This window comes from Zalophus californianus, chromosome 5 (assembly GCF_009762305.2).
Source record: "Zalophus californianus isolate mZalCal1 chromosome 5, mZalCal1.pri.v2, whole genome shotgun sequence".
Taxonomy (NCBI): Eukaryota; Metazoa; Chordata; class Mammalia; order Carnivora; family Otariidae; genus Zalophus; species Zalophus californianus.
Window position 1 is genome coordinate 40,537,782 of NC_045599.1, and position 24,230 is coordinate 40,562,011.

Genomic DNA, 24,230 nt, shown 5'->3' on the forward strand with positions numbered 1-24,230 from the left:
CCAGCTTACTCCGTTCCCCAGAGCATCGTCAGACCATTTCCAACGCATTTACATAGTGTGTCCTCAGAGTTGGGCGCTGTGGCTCTTCCTACGTAAATGCGATCTCACTGTACTTAGCGTTTTGCAACTTGCTTTTTCTGCTTCACCGCATTCAGTTGCAAACCGGAGAGCTTCCGCATCCCCGGCTCCAACTGTCGGTTCTCACAAGGCTCGGAGCGCTGCGTCTCCCGGTGGGCTCGCGCCCCCAGCTGGCGCGCACCAGCCCGCCCCGGGCTCGCGCCCCACCTCCCGCGCCAGCCGGCCCAGCTCCGGCGCCCGCATACTGGACAAAAGGGACCGTTGCTGTGCACTGTAACCGCCCCTGGCGCACGTGCCCCTCGGGCGGGAGTTGGGGGAAAGCGCCACTCCTGGCGGGATCAATACAGCTCTAGCCCACGTGCGACGGGGAAGACCGGGTGCAGGGGAAAGCTCGGGGTATCTATGCTGTGGGAGAGTCGGGAAGTTAGCCGTGCAGTTTGGGGAAAAGAAGGGAAGGAGACCATTGTGTTCTGGACTGATAAACTGTCTGAGCATGTCTGCCCCCCAGAATATATAGTTCAAAATAGCGCATGGGAAGGAATGGATGAATCCCTTATAATTCAGACTATCAGCAGGACTCGAAAGACAACTTGTAAAGGTTCTAGCAAGTAAAAGCCTCAATCGGAAGAGTAGTCAACAAAATACCACCTCACCTCCGGTTACATTGACTTGTTACTTTTTTGGTTATAAGTAGTTTAGGTACATGCATATTTTTCCATTACTACCTGGTTTCTAAATACAGGGTCTGTCTTTTAAAATATATTTCTTTAAAATATATTTCTCTTACGGGCGCCTGGGTGGCTCAGTCGTTAGGCGTCTGCCTTCGAGCTCAGGTCATGGTCCCAGGGTCCTGGGATCGAGCCCCACGTCGGGCTCCCTGCTCGGCGGGAAGCCTGCCTCTCCCTCTCCCACTCCCCCTGCTTGTGTTCCCTCTCTCGCTGTGTCTCTCTCTGTCAAATAAATAAATAAAATCTTTAAAAAATATATAAAAAATTTTAAAAAACATGTTTTAAAATACATTTCTCTTTAAAAATTTTTTTAAAAATAACATATTTCTCCATCCATTTTACCCAAGATGAAGGGTAAAATTTGCCCAGCTTAAAGCATGAAATCAGAAGATCACTTCACCTTCAACTATTTAGCTGCTTTAATGCATTTTTCCCTTGCTGCTTAGGGTAGCTCTTGCCTGGGATGCTAAGATACTTCCCCACGATTTTAAGGAATGTAAGGAAAATATCAAACTGAAATCATTACAAATCTGTATAAAACCATGGATGAAGTCAGGCATATGAACATGGTGCCCCCTCAAAGAAATAAAGGCTCATGAATGTTTGGAAATCCTTTTACTAGATATCTTCAAACACAACACAATCCAAAACAGAATTGAGAATCTTTCCTTATTCCTATCCTCCCCAAACCGTGTTTTCACCCTATTCTCAATATCCCTGTCTTCCTGGTGGAACAGGGTCAAAGTCAGCCTTCTTTAACACTTTCTCTTCCCATAAGCCCAAACCCAGATATCAAGGACAGTCATTTTCACCTCTGCAGTGTTGATTGCATGTGCTCTCTTCTTGAACTATTTCAGTAACCTAATTGATAATCCAATATCTAGTCTATTCCCCTTGAATCCATTCATTTAACATGTTTATTTGCACAGAGCAAGTTCCATGCACCATGTAAAGCAGGGAAGATCCAATAATAAAGCTGTAAAAGGCTATGCGCAATATCTTTAGCTAATTGTATTTCTGCCGGCTCAAATCCCTGCAAGGATCTTCCTTACACACAGAATTAAGTTCCAAACTTTCTAGCTCACATACAAGCCTTCTACAGTTTAACTTCTACCTTTCTTGCATCATCTGCCACAATACCACCAGTATCTTCTGTTCCCCATAATGTGGATGATGCCCAGCACTCTCCTGCCTTCAGGCTACCTCACTTTTTGTTGTTTGTTTGTTTGTTTTTAAGGAATCTCTACACCCAATGTGGGACTCATGCTCTAAAAACTGAGCCCAGAGAGGTACGCCCCCCCCCCCAGGCTACCTCACTTTTGAGGATTTTTTTCCTGTCTTCTAGCAATCTTACCCTTGAAATTTCAGTTCCCTGTTCCAAAACCCTTCTCAAATCTCCCAAATTGTAATTTTTTCTTTTCCCTATGTTCCCATAGCATTTTGTTTGTGTCTTTAGTCAGCTTAATTCTAGATTTTATATTTGTGCTAAGTATATTGGAAGCTCCAAGAATACAAGGATCTTGTCTTTTTCATCTCTGTGTCCTCCAGAGAATGGCCCAGTGCTTTACGCATTTATGCTTTTAGCTTTATACATAGTTCGTATTTGATATCTGTTTGCTGAATTGATGAGATTAGGACCTTTCCCAAATCATGGAACTAGGATTATAGAGTCACAAAAGAAAGACCTTAATATGCCTGTCCTTAGAAGGTGAAACACCCAATTGTAAGAAAATTATGAGTAAAAGAGTGTAGTGGAAAGTGAAAGTGATTGGAGTAGAGTACATCTGGGTCTTCCTAGGCCTGCCACTTGCTAATTGTGTAACTTGAAACGTGTTATTTCATCCCTTTAAGTCTCAGGCTCCACATCTGTAAAATATGATAATTAGTATCTTCTATACTGATTTATGATGATGATCAAGAGAGGTAATATAAAACCCCTAAAAGTATAAATTCTTTCCTTGAGATGAAGTAATGGCACTTAGATGACTAATTTAAGAGTATCTGGATAATAACTATGTCTCTATAAAGCACTTGTCCAGAGGCTAGCATCCTTAGGTCCAGAGCCTATACACAGTAGGCGTCTGACACATAGTAGATGGTCAAGAAAGATTATATAGGGGCGCCTGGGTGGCTCAGTTGGTTAAGCGACTGCCTTCGGCTCAGGTCATGATCCTGGAGTCCCGGGATCGAGTCCCACATCGGGCTCCCTGCTCAGCAGGGAGCCCGCTTCTCCCTCTGACCCTCTTCCCTCTCATGCTCTCTCTATCTCATTCTCTCTCTCAAATAAATAAATAAAATCTTTAAAAAAAAAGAAAGATTATATAAGTGAACAAATTCTAAATTCCAATCCAGTTCTCTAAATAGTAACACACTAAATCAAGGGGAATCCATATAGCCACTCTAGTTTGATGGTTATGTCACGAGAGAATATACATTTAAATGTGTTCCAATTCTGCTCACCAAGCAACATCTAGATTTATGACTTAAACTTAAGTCCAGAAAGTCTTACCCCTGAAATGGAAGTGATCCTACTCTAGACAGTTTTATATATATATATATATACACACATACACAATTGTAAATGAATTGAATTCTTGTTTATCCCCCAGATTTGAGCTTGGTAAGTCAGTACCACATAACTACTATGACTTGAGGATCGTTCTGGAGAAGTGGAATAGAACTGGAGTGGTGAATTCTACTCTGCCATTCATTTACCATGTGATTCTGCCAAGTTACTCCTTCCCACAAATAGTCTGATTGCAAAATGAAGAGAGTAGCCCGAGGGAATGCTAACATATTTCTCACCTCTGCATCATACAGTTCACAAATTGCCCACCAAAGTGACCTCCACTTGGTACCCCCCACGGGGAAACTCTGCCTGAAATCAGAGCCATTCATCCTTTCACCATGTCTGATCACAGCCTTCCTGAAGCCCCCGGAACAGTTCCCACCAGTACATGAGAAGTTAGCTTTCTAGAGCTTAATATAAAAGGAAGCAGAATACCACCAAAGGGCAGTTTGGAGCCTGAAGCCCTAAAACCAGGGCTTCTTTTTATAAAGGCAGAGGGTAAAGAGTTGGAGGGGCAGTTTAGATAAACCCATGCAAAAAGCTGACTAATTTAAAAATCAGGGAGTGCCTGGGTGGCTCAGCCCATTAAGCATCTGCCTTTGGCTCAGGTCATGATCCCAGGGTCCTGGGATCAAGCCCCACATGGGACTCCCTGCTCAGTGGGAAGCCTGCTTCTCCCCGCCCCCCCCCCCTTGCTCCTGTTATCTCTCTCTCTTACTCTCAAATTTTTAAAAATCTTTTTAAAAAATCACTATTTGTTCCTTTTTGCCTATCTTAAGATTGCTTGTTCTTATACCTTTTTTCCAAGTTTTCCAGGGGCCACTGGTAATTTAGATACAACCTTTTAGGTCTGGGTTTGATTTTTATCCTATTTACAGTCTAGAAAGTTAGTCTCTTGCTGGTTAATAGATGCTGGTAGAAGACACAAGACTGCTGGGTCAGAGACAAATGTTAGCGTTTCTGCTCCTAATCCAATTTTATTTTTATTGAACTTTATTAACTTCTTTAAAGTCAGAATGACAAAAAATGTGTTCCTTCTTGTCTTTTTGCTCCTTTGTAGCATAGAGTTGTGAAAAGATCACAGACCTTGGAGCCAGAAGACTTAGTTTTGGAATCTTAGTTTTTCCATCTACTAGTTGTATGAACTTGGCCACGTCATTAACCAGAACCTTCATAAAGCCTAAAATTCCCCAAATGATCTGGCCTTGGCCTTTCCCTCCAGCCTTACCTGGAACCACCCACCTCTTCGCATTCTTTTTATCAAGACTTTTCTTTAAAGAAGCCATACTCCTTCACCTTGAGATCTGTGCATATAGCTGACCCTTGAACAATGCAGGGCTAAGGGGTGCTAGCTCCCAACACCGTCGAAAATTTACATATAACTTTGATTCCCCCAAAACTCAACTACTAATAGACTACTCTTGACCAGAAGCCTTACCAATACCATAAACAGTTGATCAATGCATATTTTGTATGCTATATGTATGATACACTATATTCTTATAATAAAGTAAGCTAAAGAGAAAATGTTAAGAAAATCATGAGGAAAATACAGTACTATACTGTATTTATAGAAAAAAAATCTGTGTATAAGTGAATCCATGTAGTTTAAACCCGTGCTGTTCAAGAGTCAACTGTCTTTTGGTCTTCCTCTTGCTCCTCCTCCTTGATCTAGTTAATTTCTGTTCTTATTCCAGAACCGAATTCAAACATTACTTCCTTTTTTAACTTTCCAGGCCATATCACCCCCTAGTCATTTGCTCTCATAGCACCCTGTCCTTTTAACAATTAAGATTTATCATGATTTACCCCACCCCAAATCAGGTAGTAAACTATATATGATTCTACTGCAAGAGATCTTAGAGTGACTTAACTTCTCTTTTCCTCATTTTCCCCCTGCTACAGAACTGAAAGTTTGAATTAAAATCTCTACCTTCTCTGCATTGCTCTGATTTCTATTATTTCAGGTAAAGATTATTCCAGGAGGTAGTAGAGTTGTAGATATTAAGAACGTGGGCTCTTTTTTTGTATGGAGTCCATACAAATTTAGATTGAATATCCCCTCTTCCATTAACTAGCTGTGATATCTGGGGAAATTATTTGACCTCTTGGTTTTGATTTCTAGGTGAAAACACAAGTGATCATGGAACTTTACCTGAAAGGTTTCTTATCAGCCTAACTTAGTATGTGCCTGGCACATGGTATGTGCTCAGTGAATCTGTCATGAGTACTGCTACCACACTAATTTGTATGCCCTAGAAAGCACTGCCCAATGGAAATATAATGCAAGCCATATATATAATTTTAAACTTTCTAGTAGACATATTTTAAAAAGTAAAAATAAGTAGGTGAGATTAATTTAAATAATATATTTTATTTAACCTAATATATACAAAATACCATTTCCACATGTAATCCATATAAAAATGAAATATTTATAATTTTTTGTATTGATTCAAAATGTCATGTGTGTTCTACACTAATAGCACATCTCAATTCCTATTATCTGCATTTCAAGTCCTCAGTAACTAGTGGCTACCATATTAGACAGTGCAGCCCTAGACACTTCAAGGACTTCTAGTAGCTCTCCCCCTTTTCCTCTCTCAGGTTGTTAATCTGACCTACTTCAGCTTCTTCAACCATTTATTCAGCTTCTTCAACCAAGTATTCATGGACTGAGTACCATTTTAAGTACTAGAAGTAATTGCTTAATTCTAGTTTTTAAGGCAATATGGAATATTTCCTTCTGAAACTGGTTAAAGGAACAAAATATCAAGGGAAACTGTTAAATCTCTTGGTGATGATGTAAGAATTGCATGATTTACATATTGTGATCTAAGTATGGTGTTCCAAAAGAAAATAAATTAGGAAGAAATCCTATGCATTCATTTCTTTTTTTTACATTTTTAAAATTTTTTATTGTTATGTTAATCACCATACATTACATCTGCATTCATTTCTAATCAATTTTTAAATTCCCACATCAAGATTTAAAAGCTTACACATTGGTCTTCTGCATTGAACACAGCCAGGTAGAAAGAATCAGAGTAGACATTCTTATGATAATCAATTAAACTAAAGCATACATTTTCTATAGTATGCCTGATCTTTAGGTACTTGACCTAGCTCAATCCAGTTAAGAATGCATTTGGACTAAATTAAGGAAACTTCTTCCTCCTCAAGGTGGCACTGTGAACAAGGAAGAGTAATTAGCACTGTTCACTATAGAATTTATTCAGGAACTATAGGACTATATTATTAGATTTAAAAAATACACCATAACATGTATCTTGGTTATTCTGATGCCTTTTGTAATCCTAATTGCTGTTTTTCTTTCATTTTTGATTGTGCTTTCTTTTTGAGATCAAAATTATTGTCTATTATAACTGGGCCCATTAACTTTGTGAGTTTTTATATTAAGATACTGTTTTCTTTACAAAAAAAAACCTAATAGCTAGAACTTCTTGAATGCTAGCTGTGTTTAGCCACTTTCTTAAGCACTTTAAATTCATTATAAGCACTTTTATACAAACTTTGTCAGGGGAGTAAAGAAAGAAGCTATTTTAAAAGAATATTTAATGCCCACAATTCCAACATACTTAATTTTACCGGGAAATTAAGAGTTTATGAACTTGTTTTTTTGCTTTTTGGGAGGAGGATAATATGTCAGGTGATAAGATATGATGTTTGTCTTCATTAACCAGAGACTTGACTAAATAAGAGACTTTGTTTTGTTACCTGCTACCAAAAGAAGAAAGAAGATCTCATTAAGAACATTTTTGGGGGTGCCTGGGTGGCTCAGTCAGTTAAGCATCTCCCTTCAGCTCAGGTCATGACCCCAGGGTCCTGGGATGGAGTCCCACATCGGGTTCCCTGCTCCTTAGGGAGTCTGCTTCTCCCTCTCCCTCCACTGCTTCCCCTGCTTGTTCTCTCTCTCTCTCTCTCTCTGTCAAATAAATAAATAAAATATTTAAAAAAAATTTTTTTTCAGTTTCCTCTTAACAAACCCCAACCAACCCTCACAAGAATCAGACCTAGTTTAGTATGGCACAAGCCACCTAAATTATTTTGTCATCAAATATGATAAATTGTGGTTCAAACAACCTGAAAGTTTACAGTTACCCTACTGCTCAAGAGGCTAGCAAAATTTTACAACTCCCAGTTTGAGACCATATAATTTGAATACATATATGGATTGGCTGTCTGAATTTTTCTGTAGAGATTCCCCAGCTTTATGCTCAGACATTTAGTCAAAAAGTGCCCCGAAAACCTGAATTGTAGAACTATTCTGGAAAATGTGCCCTTCTGCTGCACCATAAGACTGTCAGATCATCACACTTAAATGAAACACTTCCAACTAATGCTTATCCGGTAGGCAAACATACCTGTGTAAATACAGAAGCATTTAGTTAACATTTCATACAGTGCAAATTAGCAAGTGGGTTGTAATTTCAACACAATTGTGTTTACACTTTAGTAATATTATATGCAAGGGCCTGATTTACTAGAGTAAAGCAGTGGGGCAAAACTCTTAAATTCTTCTTCATGGGAATGAGAAACACACAGTAACATACTAGTCATATGGCTGGTAATTTCTCTAGAAGTTTATGGAAATTAGCAAAGTGACTGTGGGCAGGGCTAAAGTATCAATGCTCTCTCTTCCTTTGAGATGTCATAATTATGTTCAACTCCTGTTCAACAGATATTTACTCTTCAAAAAGCACACACTACAGAATAAATAGAGAGTGAAATGAAATCATGCCTCTGGTACTCTCAGGCTAGAAGTGGAGACGTGCACAACAATAATTCTGATACTGATAGACTGTGATTGTAGCATAATGAAAATGCAAGGTGCTATGGGATATTCTTTCTATATAAATAAGTATATATCAGTCATCTGTAAGCATTTTCTTCCTAAGGTTAAATAATTTCAATTCTTATTTCTCAATGCTTTGTTTACTGTCCTCCTCTGAATCCTCAGGTTTCAATATTTATCTTTGATTATAGAACTCCAAACTGTACCACCATTATAAAGGCCCCAGAGGCTGAAGATTGGAAGAAAGACCTTAGTTCCCTTAATTTCCTAGCATTTTGTTTATTTTTGAAAAAACTGTAGAATGTTCATGATCCCATGCAGTCTTGTTAATTATCCAGCCACAGGGTATTGGTTAGATAAATCCTTCCACATCTACATAATGAAATGGAGTCATTAAACTATTTCAGAAATATGGGGCACCAATACCCAGTGCCCACCCCAACAAGTGCCCTCCTTAATACCTAGTTAGCCCATCCCCCACACCCACCTCCCCTCCAGCAACCCTCGGTTTGTTCTCTATTGTTAAGAGTCTATTTCCTGGTTTGCCTCTTTTTTCCCCCCATTTCATCTGTTTTGTTTCTTAAATTCCACATATGAGTGCGATCATATGGTATTTGTCTTTGCCTGCCTTATTTCACTTAGCATTTACACTCTCTAGCCTCATCCACATCATTGCAAATGGCAAGATTTCATTCTTTTGATGGCTGAGTACTATTCCATTGTATGTATATATCCATCATCAGTCAATGGACATTTGGGCTCTTTCTATAGTATGGCTATTGTTGATAATGCTGCTATAAACATCTGGGTGCATGTATCCCTTCAAATCAGTATGTTTTATCCTCTGGGTAAATACCTGGTAGTGCAATTGCTGGATCATAGGGTAGTCTTTTTAACTTTTTGAGGAACCTCCATGCTGCTCTCCAGAGAGACTGCACCAGTTTGCATTCCCACCAACAGTGTAAGAGGGTTCTTTTCTCCACATCCTGGCCAACATCTGTGTTGCTGATTTTAGCCATTCTGACTGGTGTGCAGTGATATCTCATTGTAGTTTTTATTTGCATTTCCCTGGTGATGAGTGATGTAGAGCATCTTTTCATGTGTCTGTTAGTCGTCTGGATGTCTTCTTTGGAAGAATGTCTTCTGTCCATTTTTTAACTGGATTATTTGTTTTTTGGTGGTTCAGTTTTGCTTTATATATTTTGGATACGAACCCTTTATCAGTTATGTCATTTGCAAATATCTTCTCCCATTCCAAAGGTTGCCTTTTAATTTTGTTGTTTCCTTTGCTGTGCAGCAGCTTTTTATCTGGAAGTCCCAATAGTTAATTTTTGCTTTTGTTTTTCTTTTCTCAGAAGACATATCTAGTAAGAAGTTGCTATCACCAATGCCAAAGAGTTTACTACCTGTATTCTCCTCTAGGATTTTGATGGTTTCTTGTCTCACATTTAGGTCTTTCATCCATTTTGAATTTACTTCTGTGTGTGGTGTAAGAATATGGTCCAGTTTCATTCTTTGCATGTTGCTGTCCAGTTTTCCCAACATGATTTGTTGAAGAGCCTGTCTTTTTTTCCATTGGCTATTCTTTCCTGCTTTGTCAAAGATCAGTAGACCATAGAGTTGTGTGTTCATTTCTGGGTTTTCTATTCTGTTCCACTGATCAATGTATCTGTTTTTGTACCAGTACTATACTGTCCTGATCACTACAGCTTTGTAATATAAGCTGAAGTCTGGAATTGTGATGTCTCCTGCTTTGCTTTGTTTTTTCAAGATCGCTTTGGCTATTTGGGGCTTTTGTGGTTCCATACAAATTTTAAGATTATTTGTTCTAGTTCTGTGAAAAATACTGTTCGTATTTTGATAGGGATTGCATTAAATGTGTAGATGGCTTTGGGTAGTATAGACATTTTAACAATATTTGTTCTTCCAATCCACGAGCATGGAATGTTTGTCCATTTCTTTGTGTCCTCTGCAATTTCTTTCATAAGTGTGTTATAGTTTTCAGAACACAGATCTTTTTCCTCTTTGGTTAGGTTTATGCCTAGGTATCTTATTGTTTTTGGTGCAGTTGTAAATGGGATTGATTCCTTGATTTCTCTTTCTGCTGCCTCATTATTGGTGTATAGAAATGCAACAGATTTTGGTATTTTGATTTTGTATCCTACAACTATACTGAATTCATGGGTCAGTTCCAGCAATTTTTTGGTGGAGTGTTTTGCATTTTCTATATACAGTATCATGTCATCTGCAAACAGTGAAAGTTTGACTTCTTCCTTGTTGATTTGGATGCTTTTATTTCTTCTTCTTGTCTGATTGCTGAGGCTAGGACTTCCAATAGTGAGAGCAGACATTCTTGTCTTGTTCCTGACCGTAGAGGAAAAGCTCTCAGTTTTTCCCTGTTGAGGATGATATTAACTGTGGGTTTTTTATATATGGCCTTTATGATGTTGAGGTATATTCTTTCTATCCCTATTTTATTGAGAGTTTTTATCATGAATACATGTTGTACTTTGTCAAATGATTTTTCTGCATCTATTGAGAGAATCATATGGTTCTTAGAACGTGATTCTTGTGAGCTCGAGGCTGTGAGTTTGAGCCCCACACTGGGTGTAGAGTTTACTTTTTAAAAAAATATTTAAGAAATAAAAATCATAAAAGAATCATATTGTTAGGGAAAAAATGGGTGCACAATGGGGTATGATTCCTGTTCTTTAAAGTATATATTTATATATACTTTATATATAAGTGTATATATATATATATATATATACATATATAAGTATACACAAACACACACACACACACACACACACACACACAAATGGAAGTCTCCATCAAAGCAGGAGAACATGGGTATTTGGTTACTCTTTTTGCTTATGGTCATTGCTTTTGTAACAAGAAAAAAATAAGATGCTTCATTTCATACTAAAGTTCTCGAATTAAAGGAAATTTTAGAATCTTAATTTATTAGCTTGAGGCCTAACAAATCTAGAGAAAAGAAATAGAAATTGTATATATGAGAGAATTCTTACATTTTTAAGACTTTTCTTTTTTTAAGATGTTATTTGAGAGAGAGACAAAGAGAGCACAAGCAGGAGGAGGGGCAGAGGGAGAGGGACAAGCAGACTCTCCGCTAAACATGGAGCCTGACATGGGGCTCAGTCCCAGGACCCTGAGATCATGACATGAGCCAAAGGCAGATGCTTAACCGACTGAGCCACCCAGGTGCCCCTTAAGACTTTTCAGCCTTTTTTTTTTTAAGATTTTATTTTTAAGGGACACAGGGTGGCTCAGTTGATTAAGCATCTGCCTTTGGCTCCGGACATGATCCCGGGGTCCTGGGATGGAGACCAACATCAGGCTCCCTGCTCAGCAGAGAGCCTGTTTCTCCCTCTCCCTCTGCCTGCCACTCCCCCACTTGTGCTCTCTTGCTCTCATCAAATAAATAAATAAAATCTTTAAAAAAAGATTTTATTTTTAAGTAATATCTTCACCCAGTGTGAGGCTCGAACTCACAACCCTGAGATCTACTGACTGAGCCAGCCAGGCACCCTTCAGCCAATTTTAAAACAGACAAAATTCACAGATTAAATCACAGTCTGTTCATCACAAAAATCAGATCCCGGTGTAGAGTGGGCAAGTCAGGCTGGCTCCCTAATGATACATAAGGATACGATTAGAGAATTGCCTTTCCTTTAGATTCTACAAGTTCCCTTGGTTTTCAGATTTCTCTTTTAACACAGAAGTTTCCTTGGCTGGGTCACATAATTCAGTGTTATTTATAGACATCTTGCAAAAATGACGTAAAAGCAAGAATGAAATAAAGATCAATCCTGGGCATCACGGAGTGAAGGAGGAGTAAGAGAGCATGACAGCACACCAGGAATGTCGAGTGCCAAAAACAAAATGCTCAAATTTTACTGAGGCAGAAGGAATGTAAATTTCCTGAGTACTTGTGTTAATCAAGCGAGAAAATGTTTGTAAAAGTACTTTAAAAATGTTAGAGCTCTCTACAAATAATAGCTAACACTTATTGAACTCTAATGTGACCGCTGTACTTGTTCCCCTTAACATTCAATTATGCAAAACGCTACAGGCATCTACCTGCCCAGAGGTTGTGAAGGAGGCCCTGCTGGTATCTCCATTTTCCAGATAGGAAACTGAGGCATGGAGAGGTTAAATAACGTGCCAGGTCCCACAGCTAGTAAACGGTTGAGCTAGGATTAAGACCAAGATGGTGTGCTCCAAACCCACCCTTAATATTTTTACTGAAATGTAGGTGTTAAGGTTTTATTGTTGCTTTCTTCACAAGCACTATGGTTCTGTTTGTTTTAATGGCTTTACTGAGGTATAATTCACATAACCGTATCAACGGTTTTTGGAATTCACAGAATCATGCAGGCATCACCACAATCAATTTTAGACCATTTTGATGAACCCAAAAGAAATTCCCTACCCTTTAGTAGTCTCCCCATTCCCTCTTACCCCAGTCCTGGGCAACCACTGATCTATTTTCTGTCTCTCTGGATTTGCCAGTTCTGGATATTTCCTAAAAATAGACTCATTCAACATGGTCTTTTGTGGCTGGCTTCCTTCGTTTAGCATGTTTACCAAATTTATCCATTTTGTAGCATGTATTAGTACTTTACTCTTTTTTATTGCTGGACAATATTCTATGGCATGGACATACATTTATCTATCAGATGGTAGACACTGGGTTGTTTACACCTTTTGATTATATGAATAATGCTATGAACATTCATGCAAAAATTTTTGTATGGACATGGTTCACTTCTCTTGGGTAGATATCTAAAAGTAGAATTGCTGGGTCATATGGTACCCCTATGTTAACCTTTAAGGAACTGCCAAACTGTTTTTCAGAGCAGCTGTACCATTTTACATTCCCACCAGATTATATGAGGATTCTAATTTTTCACATTCTCACCAACACCTTTTATCTGTCTTTTTTATAATAGCAATCCCAGTGAGTGTGAAGTGGTATCTATCTTGTTGTGGTTTTGATTCGTATTTCCCTAATGGCTAATGATGTTAAGTATCTTTTCATAGTATGCCATGATTTGATTATTTCTAAAACAGAAAATCAAGACTTCAACCAATAGTAATATGGGAAAGACACTAACCTGTGAAAGATCAAGCTCCTGACCACAGGATCCTGGTTTCATTCATCTTGGAGACTTTTAGCACAAAGCACTATTCGTTACAGAGTAGAGGTGTTCCGGAAATGTTTGCTGAATTGCAGTCCTGATGTGCTTTTGTAAGTCAATTGCCCTTTCATACTTTCCAATGGAACTAATTTTAAATGGTATTAACTTCACAAATTAATCCATAAAAGCCTTTTTAACCTTTAAGGTAGCAGAACCGTGATACTAATAATACAAGCCTGAGACCTAGGTCCTGCTAATGGAGTGATATAGTACGGTAGATTGCAGGACAAAGAGAACTTTTCTAAACCTGTCCTGCTGTGAGCAGAGGTCCGGGCCTGGGGAGGGGGTGGCAGTGGGGAGAGACGCTGTTCCTTTTTTACTGATACATAACACACATAAGGTGCACTAATCTTAAATGTATAGCTTGATGATTTTTTTGTATGAATACACCTGTGTAACCACCATCCAGATGAAGAAATAAAACATTTCCACCACTCTAGTTTTCCTCATTCTGTTTTCCCTGTCAGTCCTGTCACCATAGGTAACCACTGCTCTGACTTCAAAACCTTCCATTTTACCTCGAAAAACTTTTTATTTAGAATTTATCTCTGCCATCCTCCCACCTCCAATTTTAGACCCTGATTTCTGATTACCTAGGGGGATGGAATTATCATGCTTTTCACAGCTCTGCCCTGACCTATCAGTTTCCCAAAGTACTCTTGGGTCCAAGAGACCTGTCTCCCTTCCCTTTAATCAAACTCTCCTTCTTTTGTTGACTCAGCATTTCCCAGTAGACTGTGAGCTCCTCAGGGATAGAGGCTATACTTTCCTTGCCTTTAGGCACTTGGGAGATGTTCAATCTGCCTGTCAAATAAAAGCGTATGACCTTGGGTATATAGGAAGGGAAAAACAAACTCAACATAACAAAATTGGAGTAATTCATGAGTGCCATACAGTTCTGTATTCCTTCCAGAGAAAGTGGAAGAAGCTGCTTAGTCATGGGAGGTGGGGGGCAGGGGTAAGCTTACAATAAATAGTGGGACAATGGAGTCAAAATCTTATGGATTGGATGATCACAACTCTGAGGAAAATAAAACCAATGGTTGTAAAAAACTAGAATGAAATTCACCAAAATATGAACAATGATTACATTTGGAAGGTGAAACGAGAGGTTGTTTCTCATTACTTTCTTTATTTCCTGAAACTGAATAACACCTACTACTGCTATAATGGGGGAAAATCACGTTATTTAATGAGACTACTTAATAACCCAAAATGATCTTTAATCAGAGAAAAGTCAGGCCATTTATCTAAGTGAAATGAAAAGATTTGCGAGGAGCTGTGTTGGGGCAGAGCAAGAGGACTTTCCTGGTGTGGTGTCAATTCTCCTAAACTAAACCTGCTTTTTATATCCCTTCCCCAACTCCATTTCTGAATCTGAAACTGTTCCTAAAATGCCCACCTGTTTCCACCCATAAAGGCATTTTATTTTTATTTTTCCTAAGATTTTATTTATTTATTTGAGAGAGAGAGAATGCACGGGCACATGAGCATGGGGGAGAGGCAGAGGGAGAAGCAGACTCCCTGCTGTGCAGGGAGCCCCACTCAGGCTCGATCCCAGGACCCTGAGATCATGACCTGGGCCAAAGGCAGCTGCCCAACCTACTGAGCCGCCCAGGTGCCCCGGCAATAATAAACAGCCTTAAGATAAAACCAAGATAGGGGTGCCTGGGTGGCTCAGTCATTAAGCGTCTGCCTTTGGCTCAGGTCATGATCCCAGGACCCTGGGATCGAGCCCTGCATCGGGGCTCCCTACTCTGTGGGAAGCCTGCTTCTCCCTCTCCTTCTCCCTCTGCCCCTGCTTGTGTTCCTGCTCTCGCTGTGTCTCTCTCTGTCAAATAAATAAATAAAATCTTTAAAAAAAAAAGATAACCAAGTGTTTTTAAATGTCCTTCTACTTACCTATCATGATTATTAGTTTCATCTGAAGGAACAAGGAAATGTTTTCTGCCTCCCAATAACCCTACCCTCTTTTAAATTAATAAAGATTTTTTTGTGGATTTTCTATGATCATAGAAGATTTAAGCCTGTAAGGGGTCAGCCTCTTTTTATCTTTTCAGATCAGGAGGAAACAAACCTAAAGGAGTTTATCCAAGTACATGATCTCCTAAACAATGAAAAAGAATATTTTGGGTAATGTTTGAGCCTGGAAGATTTTTTTTCTTTCTCTGCTAAAGCCAAGGCTATTCATAAAATCTCTTCTCGTGCAGCAAGTGTTAAAATACTAAGGAATCACTTCACAAAAAGTATGTGCAAGTATTGAGAAGCTTTTTCAAGTAGAATGTATTTAAATTAAAGGAGAATCACACCATCTAAATTTCATGCATCACATCAATTGGCATAAATGGGAAATGAGACTAGAAACAGCCAGTACCACAGAGTGTAAGTAATGGAGTCTCTGTGGTTGAGGTAGAAAGTCTGTGTTTGAAAGACTAAACTTTAGGGGTTCCTGGGTGGCGCAGTTGGTTAAATGTCTGACTTTTGATTTCGGCTCAGGTCATGATCCCAGGGTCCTGAAATTGAGCCTTGAGTCAGGGATGGAGCCCCGAGTCAGGGATGGAGCCCCAAGTCAGGCTCCCTGCTCAGCAGTTGAGTCTGCTTCTCCCTCTCCCTCTGCCTCCCCCCCGCCACTTGTTCTCTCTCTCTCTCTCACAAATAAATAAAATATTTAAAAAAAATAAAAAACCAAACAAATGAACAAACAACAACCAAAGGGATAAACAGAGAACAAACCGGTGGTTGCCAAAGGGGAAGGGTGGGCAGGGAAGGGGAGAATGGGGAAGGAGATTAAGAGGTACAGACTTCCAGTTATAAATAAGTCATGGGGATGAAAAGTACAGTGTAAGGAATATAATCAATAATACACTTACTGTGGTAAGCATTTCATGATGTATATAATTATTGAATCACTATGTTGTACACCTGAAACTAGTAAGTGTCAACTATACTTCAATTTAAAAAGAGAGAATCTCTTCAGATATTTTTAAGAAGAAGCACTCTAAATGAGTAGAGCCAACTACTATTCATAGATACCATCCTGGACAATATCTTACGTTCACCCAAAATCTCACTGTAACTGTACCTCCAAAAATTAATTAAATAAAAACAAACCTAGGTTAAGCCACTATTTACCTGATGAACTGAAAATCATCTGTCAATATTATATGCCAAAGTTCATTCCATAAGCTAGTCTGATAAAAATGTGTTGTCCATAAATATAGACATTTAATAGAATAAGAACATTAATGTTTATATATAACAAAAACTAGTTTATTTTTTTTATATCTGGACAAGTTTTAATTTGTCATTCTAATTTGATCTAGAATTCCATTTAGTTGATAGGTTTTCAAACTACCTGTCGGCTTTTTTCCCCACCAGTATAAATCTATTAAATATTTTGTGCCATCATGTAGCTGGCTTTCAGGTACTTTAAGTATTTGGTTCAGAATATAAAATACTTCTTGAGTAAATCATTTTTAAAACTAAACTCTGAAAAAAAAGCCATTCTCATGTTACAGATGTGACTTTTAGACATTCCAGTTTCTTTATACCACAATGATATAAAGATTTTTCTGTAATATAGCTGTTTTCATTATTCACTTAGCAATTTTGAATTCATTTCAAAATTCCCATAGAAGTAAGCCTAACGCATAACCCCATTCCCTCAGCCTCTCTCTCCTGCCAAGCTCTCCTCCACTTACTCTCTCCTTTCCATTCCCTCCACGTAGCAGAGCTCTCCATTCCTGGTATACATGCATTATGGTTAAGCCACTTACTGTGGAGTGTTTATTTTTAAGAATAGATATCAGTAAAACTTTCTAAATTTAAATGCAAACATGTCTTGCCTTCAATCCAGAAACAAAAGAACCTAAAGCTAAAGTTTCTCTAAGTAGTAGCACCTGTAAGTTCTTTATTTGTTGTTGAATTTGCAGTTTTACATTTTGTTTGTTCAATACTGGCCTTCATCATGTTGTCATGGTAACATTCTCATTTTACATTTTAGTTTTTGCTAATTGATGGTTTCCTAAGCATTGCAGAAAAACCTAGCTTTAATTTCTCCCCTCTAGTCTAATATGTTTAAAGTTTGTTATTCAAAGACAGGAAAACTTTCAACTAGAGGATCAAAAGGAAGAAAAAATGGGAATGATTTTTTCTTTAAAGTCTTAGAATTTACGAAGAGATAACTAAATTTAACAAGATTCATTGAAGTGGGAGCAAAGCTAAAAAATCAATTATATAGGCATTCATTCACTGATTTACTATGAGAACTTAATAACATTGAACCATTTTTTCCCTTCATCTGTAATAATAGTAATTAGCGTATATACTAAACTATTGCAAAAATAATAATAATGTATATAGGATGTCATTGTAAAGTCTTAGGTAAATGCCAGATATTAGTAAAATGAAAGCAAACATAATGAACATTGTTCTCAGTTACATTTGGGCATAAAGAGAAGACATGCCACAGAGAAAGACATATACCCTATGATTTCACTCATATGTGGAATTTAGGAAACAAAACAAAGGAAAAAAAGAGAGAGAAACCAAAAAACAGACTCTTACATAGAGAGAACAGAGGATTACCAGAGGGGAGGTGGGTGGGGGATGGGTGAAAGGGATTAAAAGTACACTTACCTTGATGAGCACTGAGAAATACATGGAATTGTTGAAAGCTATATTGTACACCTGAAACTAATACAGCACTGTATGTTAACTACACTGGGATTTTAAAATAAATAATTAATTTTTAAAAAGACATACCAGTTTAGATTTAGAAATAATATTGAGTCTTACAGAGCAAGATAATTTTTACCATTTTCTTTGTTCAACTTGGAAAGAGTTGATTGGATGGATGGAGAGACAGTGACAGCAATAAGATATAAATGTTATGGGGAAAAGAGACAAATTTCTCATGCAGAAAAACTCCAAATAATTTATGTAGATACTCTACCTCAAAGGAGGGACACAACACCTCCCCATTTCTTTTTTTTTTAAGATTTATTTGTTTATTTGGGGGGTCAGGGGGAAAGAACAGAGGGAGAGGGACAGAGAATCTTAAGCAGACTTTACGCTGAGTGCGGGGCTGACCTGGGGCTCAATCTCACAACCCTGAGATCACAACCTGAGCCAAAAACAAGAGTCAGTGCTTAACCAACTGTCCCACCCAGCTGTCCCCACAACTACCCATTTCCTTTTTATTTTTAAAGACTTTATTTAATTTGAGAGAGAGAGAGACAGAGAGCATGAGCAGGGGGAGGGGCAGCGAGAGAGGGAGAGAAGCAGATTCCCCACTGAGCAAGGAGCCTGACTTGGAGCTCAGTCCCAAGACCTGGAGATCATGACCTGAGCTGAAGGTAGATGCTTAACTGACTGAGCCACCCAGGTGCCCCCAACTCCCCATATCTTAAGGGTAGGCTACATGTACTAGTCACACAGGGAAAAAGGAAGAAAGAATAACTTTATAGAGAAGGAACCTGATGAACATTGCATAGTCAGGTGATCAAAGTCAACAATCAACAGTCATAAATTATGTTGATAGAATGTACCCTTGTTATGATGTGATGAAAATGGAACTTTTCCTATATGACCTTCCTCCAAAAAACATGTAACACTGCTCTAATCATGATAAAAACATTAGATACATCTCAGTAGTGGGGAGCATTTTAAAATATACCTGACCAGTACTTCTCAAAACTGTTAAGGACATCAAAAACAAAAAGTGTTAGAAACTGCCACAGACAAGGTAAGTATAAGGAGTCATGACAACTAAATGTAATGTGGTATTCTAGGTGGGACCCCAGAATAGAAAAAAGACATTAGGTAAAAACTGAGGACATTTGAATAAAATACGAACTTCTGTTAATAATAGTGTATCAACATGGCTCATTAACTGTTACCAAATGTATTATGTTAACATGTTAATATAGGAAACTGTATGCCAGGGGATATATGGGAACTCTACATCTTCCTAATTTTTCCATAAATCTAAAACTACTCTAGAAGAGTCTATTTAAAAATATATATAAATGTTACATATATCAAATCAAACCAAATTACATCAAAATATCATAGTCTAAATTCAACAGATAATGTCTATCTTCAACTCATTTATGCCTGCATCTTGTTGATGCCAAAGTAAAGTAAAAGAAAATTAAAACATTAAGTTAAGTCATATGCAGGGTGTGTACTAAACATCTGAATGACTGACTCTTAAAGTTTTCAGAAGATTTAATATTGTTTCTGGAGAAGTTCGTTGAGCTGCAGTAAAAATGAAACCGTATACTGCAGTAAAAATGAAACCATATTCACTGGTTTTATTTCTTCTTTTCTGATCCTTATGACTTTTATTTCTTTTCCTTGCCTTATTAAACTGGCTAAAACTTCCAGTACATTGTTAGCTAAAAATGAGCTTATTCATAGATGAGAATTTTTATGGTGGAGAGAGATTATATTTTGAGCTTTATAGTGTGTATTGATAGAATGTATATGGCAGTAGCTGAAGGATAAGGAGATGATCAACAGAATTATACTGTTCAGAACTTTTACTTGAAGTCACTCAACATTCACTTTTGAAGAGGCACATTTTAATCCCTAGATTAGCAACCCCTTATAAAAAAGATGCAAACAGATATAGCTAAATGGCCACCAGAGAAGTTAAAAGAATACTAAAATATTTACTAAGAGATGGCAAGTAAGAAGGAACAGAGGAACCAAAAAAAGTGTATATAAGACAAACAAGAAGCAAATGGCAAAATGGCAGACCAACTGTAACAAAATTACATTAAATGTAAATGAATTAAACACTACATATAAAAGACTGATATTGTCAGACTGGATAAAAAAGCAAGAACCTTCAATATGCTCTCTATATATCCTAAATTTAAAGATAACAAATACATTGGAAGTAAAACAAAAGAAAAAAATATTCTAGGGGATGCCTGGCTGGCTCAGTCATAAGAGCATTTGACTCTTGATCTCTGGGTCGTGAGTTTGAGCCCCATGTTGGGTATAGAGATTGCTTAAATAAAAACTTTTAAAATTCCATATATATAGAAGAACATATATATAGAAGAGCAGGAGTAACTATGTTAATCCAGGCAAAATATACTTCAAGACAAAGATATGACCATAGATAGAAAAACTCCATAATAATAGAAAGGGCCAATACCTTAAAACATACATGATAATTATATGTGCCTTAATATATGTGCTTAATAAACTTCACAGTATGTGAAGCAAAAGTTGACAGAATGAAAGGAAAAAATAGACAATTTCAAAATTACAGTTGAGGATTTTAATAGTATTTGATAAAACAAAAAAACAAAAATCAGTAAGGTTATAGATCATCTGAACAAAAATATCAACCACCTTAATCTAACTGCATTTAAAGTACACTACACTCAATAACTTGAGAATACACATTCTTTTCAAATCATATGTTACATGTACCAATTTAGAACATAAGCATGCAATCAAACAAATCTCAGATTTCAAAACATCAGAATCTTAAATAGTATTTTCTTTAACTGAAGCAGAATTCAATGCTGATGCCATCACAGTGAGTTAAAGTAGAATATTTGCAGGTAAGGCCCACATATTTGGTACTGTTTTCCTAACCTCTCCAGGTGATTCTAATTAGAGCTGGTGTTGAAAACCAGTGATTTAGGGGTATGGCAACAACTAGCAAGGGAAACAGCCAAAAGAGATTTTAAAAATGGTGCATCTGGTGAGTACACTGACAATGGGAGATGCATATCATTACTTTCATATAAGTTCTCTATTATTCTATTTTTTTTCAAAGATTTTATTTATTTATTTGACAGAGACAGAGATAGCAAGAGAGGGAACACAAGCAGTGGGAGTGGGAGAGGGAGTAGCAGGCTTCCCGCTGAGCAGGGAGCCCGACATGGGACTTGATCCCAGGACTCCAGCCAAAGGCAGAAGCTTAACAACTGGGCCACCCAGGTGACCTATTCTATTTTTTAACCGTGTGTGTATTGCTTTGATAAAATTTCAAATTTACTACTTGAAATTTCTTCCTCTAAGGCGAAGTCCCCAGGTTCCTTTATGTAAGTGGATTCTCCACTGTTATTCTCTATCTCTGACCTCTGTTTTCATCAAGGCACCTATTCCAATTTTAAATTATAGACTTATGTGTTTGCAGATTGTTATTTGTCTCATTCCTTAACTTCTAAGCTCCAAAGGGGCAGATCCACGCCTGTTGTATTTACCAACATATACCAAATACCTAGCACACAGTAAGTATCCAGTATTTATTGGTTAAATTAGTGAATTATTAAATGGCTGGATTTTTAATTTCTACAACAAATATGTATCACTGTTATAATACAGTAGAATATATACTGTTATAAAAAGAAAAATAATGTATTTTAATATAAATACATAAATCAGTGGAATGTGGTATCCACATTCATGCTTGCTTAAATTTCTTTCCTGGTTCAGTCATTAGCGATTAAAGAAATACAATGCAATTTTCAAGGCTCATTTCACATTAATTGTATCAGGCTTTCTTATTTTCTAAGGTCTTATGCTCCTATTTTATACTTCCTTATAAATATTTTTGTAAAAATCTAAAGATTTGTAGGGAAAATGGTGACACTAAGATTAAACCTTTCTGGGGCATCTCAGTGGCTCAGTCAGTTAAGTGTCCAACTCTTGATTTGGGCTCAGGTCATGATCTCAGGGTCCTGTCCTCCACACTCAGCAGGGAGTCTGCTTGAGGATTCTCTCCCTCTCCCTCTGGCCCCCACCCCTGCTCTCTCTGTCTCTGTCTCTCTATCTCTAAAATAAAAATAAATAAATCTTTAAAAAAATATCAAACCTTCATGTTTAGAAGCAACTATATGTGTATTGCTTTGAAATAGATGATTTGTTAATTTTCTATGTTTAGGGAAAGATTAATTTTTGGTTTCTACAAAAAAAATATATCTCACTCACTTCTCTGTTCTACTCTATGTACTCCAATCTCCAGTGACACTAAATTGACCGAGGTTCATGGGGAGGATGACAGCCTTGTCAACCTAGTGACCTTTGGAAACATCTCCCTCCCACCTCTTCTCTCCTCCCTAATAGAGTGAATGGTGAAAGCCAGTCTACAGTAAGTTTTTTTTATTATATTTCTTCAAATGTTGTTAATATTCACAAGGAGAAGATGCCTTAATTTTGGTCATAATTTTATAAATGTCCTTTTATTCACAGCAAATTATGAGCAGGAGGTATCAAAGTACAAAATAGACTGGTTTTGATTTTGCAGCAAGTATGCAAGGCCCCTCCAGTGTGATGATGGGCACACATTTACCGTCTATACTGTATGTCAAACCAAATAGCATATTCATCTGTTAACAAAAGTCACATTGTGTCATATTTTAAAGTTGAGCAGTAACATTATTTCCTTTGGAATTAACTGAAGCTTAAAATTTACAATAGGCTGATGAGATTCAATTGCATAAAAGTAATATTTACAACAATTAATAGCAATTTAAGCTATCATAGTGTTTAAAGTTTATTGTTTTCTCAAAAAAACAAACAACTCCAAAAAAAGAAAAGGAAAAAGAAAAAATTTTAAAGCTACAGAATAATAAAGTTTGTAGTATCTACCACAAGGCCTCTGACTCTAAGTATGTTTTTTTTTTTTTTAAGATTTTATTTATTTATTTGACACAGAGAGAGAGAGCACAAGCAGGGGGTGTGGCAGGCAGAGGGAGAGGGAGAAGCAGGCTTCCCGCCAAGATGGGACCCCAATGCGGGGCTCCATCCCAGGACCCTGGGATCATGACCTGAGCGGAAGGCAGACACCTAACCGACTGAGCCACCCAGGTACCCCACTTGTAAGTATGTTTTTAGAGGGGGTTTATACTGCAGGAGTTCCTGACTTCTGTGTAAGTAGAAACTACTGTTTGTTTCCCCCACAGCTTTGAGATTAATGAAGAAGAGTTATTTGACTCAGGCACCACCTTTGACTTTCAGCACTAACCCAAAGGTCTCTCTCCTCTTTGTACTGGGAAAAAAGGGAGAGAGGCTGCCTGCTTGTTATCTGTCAGTGTCTTTCCGCCAGTTGTTTCTCAGAACAAGTTAAGGGTCTTTGTTGTTTTTGTTTTTTCTGAACCTGAACTTCAGTACTGTATATATAAGCCAATGAAAAGAATTTTCAACTGTCCAGTGTACTTTTCAAGAGTCCATTTGTTAGACAAAATATGAGGAAATGTGGTCTATTTTATCACTTTTTTTTGTTTCTAAATACAGATAACAGTACATAGGACAAACTGGGGGAGCAGGTTCTGCCACCCTGCCCAGCTCACCTGTTATCTGATATCACCACTTAGATGGCAGAATGAGCGATGTGGTGTAATGGGGTTGGAAACTTGCCCACGCCGAGGCCACAGAAAGAAGTAGCTCTCATGTTGAGAACTGGGGAGGTTGGGACAAATCACTACTTGACATATGCCAGTCACATAATTTCACAACAGAGTAGAAAAAGGAACCCCACACAAAAGGAAATAGAGGAAAAAAAAGTCAAAGTGAAGGTACTATAAAATGTATAAGTTTTTCTTAGAAGATCAACCCTAGAAATATAAGACATGAATGTGCACCACAGTTTTATCTATGAAATTCAAATAGATAGTTTTACTTTTACCAAGATTTCCACACTTGGTTTCTGGTGCATGCACATGTGCACAGGTGCGTGCACACACACACACACTCCACACACACATATACAAATACATATTATTTTTCATGTGAAATATGCCATTTTCTTAAAACTTACGGTTTTTTTATCAAAGTTTGCTTTT

At 37.7% G+C, this 24,230-nt stretch overlaps 1 long non-coding RNA gene across 2 annotated transcripts; it reads left to right on the forward strand.

The window, feature by feature from the left end:
• The first annotated feature begins 369 nt into the window (after positions 1–369).
• LOC113929648 lies at positions 370–23,029 on the forward strand. Of its 2 annotated transcripts, none has more exons than XR_003522274.2 (5): positions 370–474; positions 13,289–13,466; positions 21,584–21,677; positions 22,412–22,537; positions 22,639–23,029. It is a non-coding gene; the product is annotated as an uncharacterized LOC113929648 (long non-coding RNA). The 2 variants fall into 2 exon arrangements; XR_003522275.2 differs by lacking the exon at positions 370–474 and adding an exon at positions 497–777.
• The last annotated feature ends 1,201 nt before the right edge of the window (positions 23,030–24,230 follow it).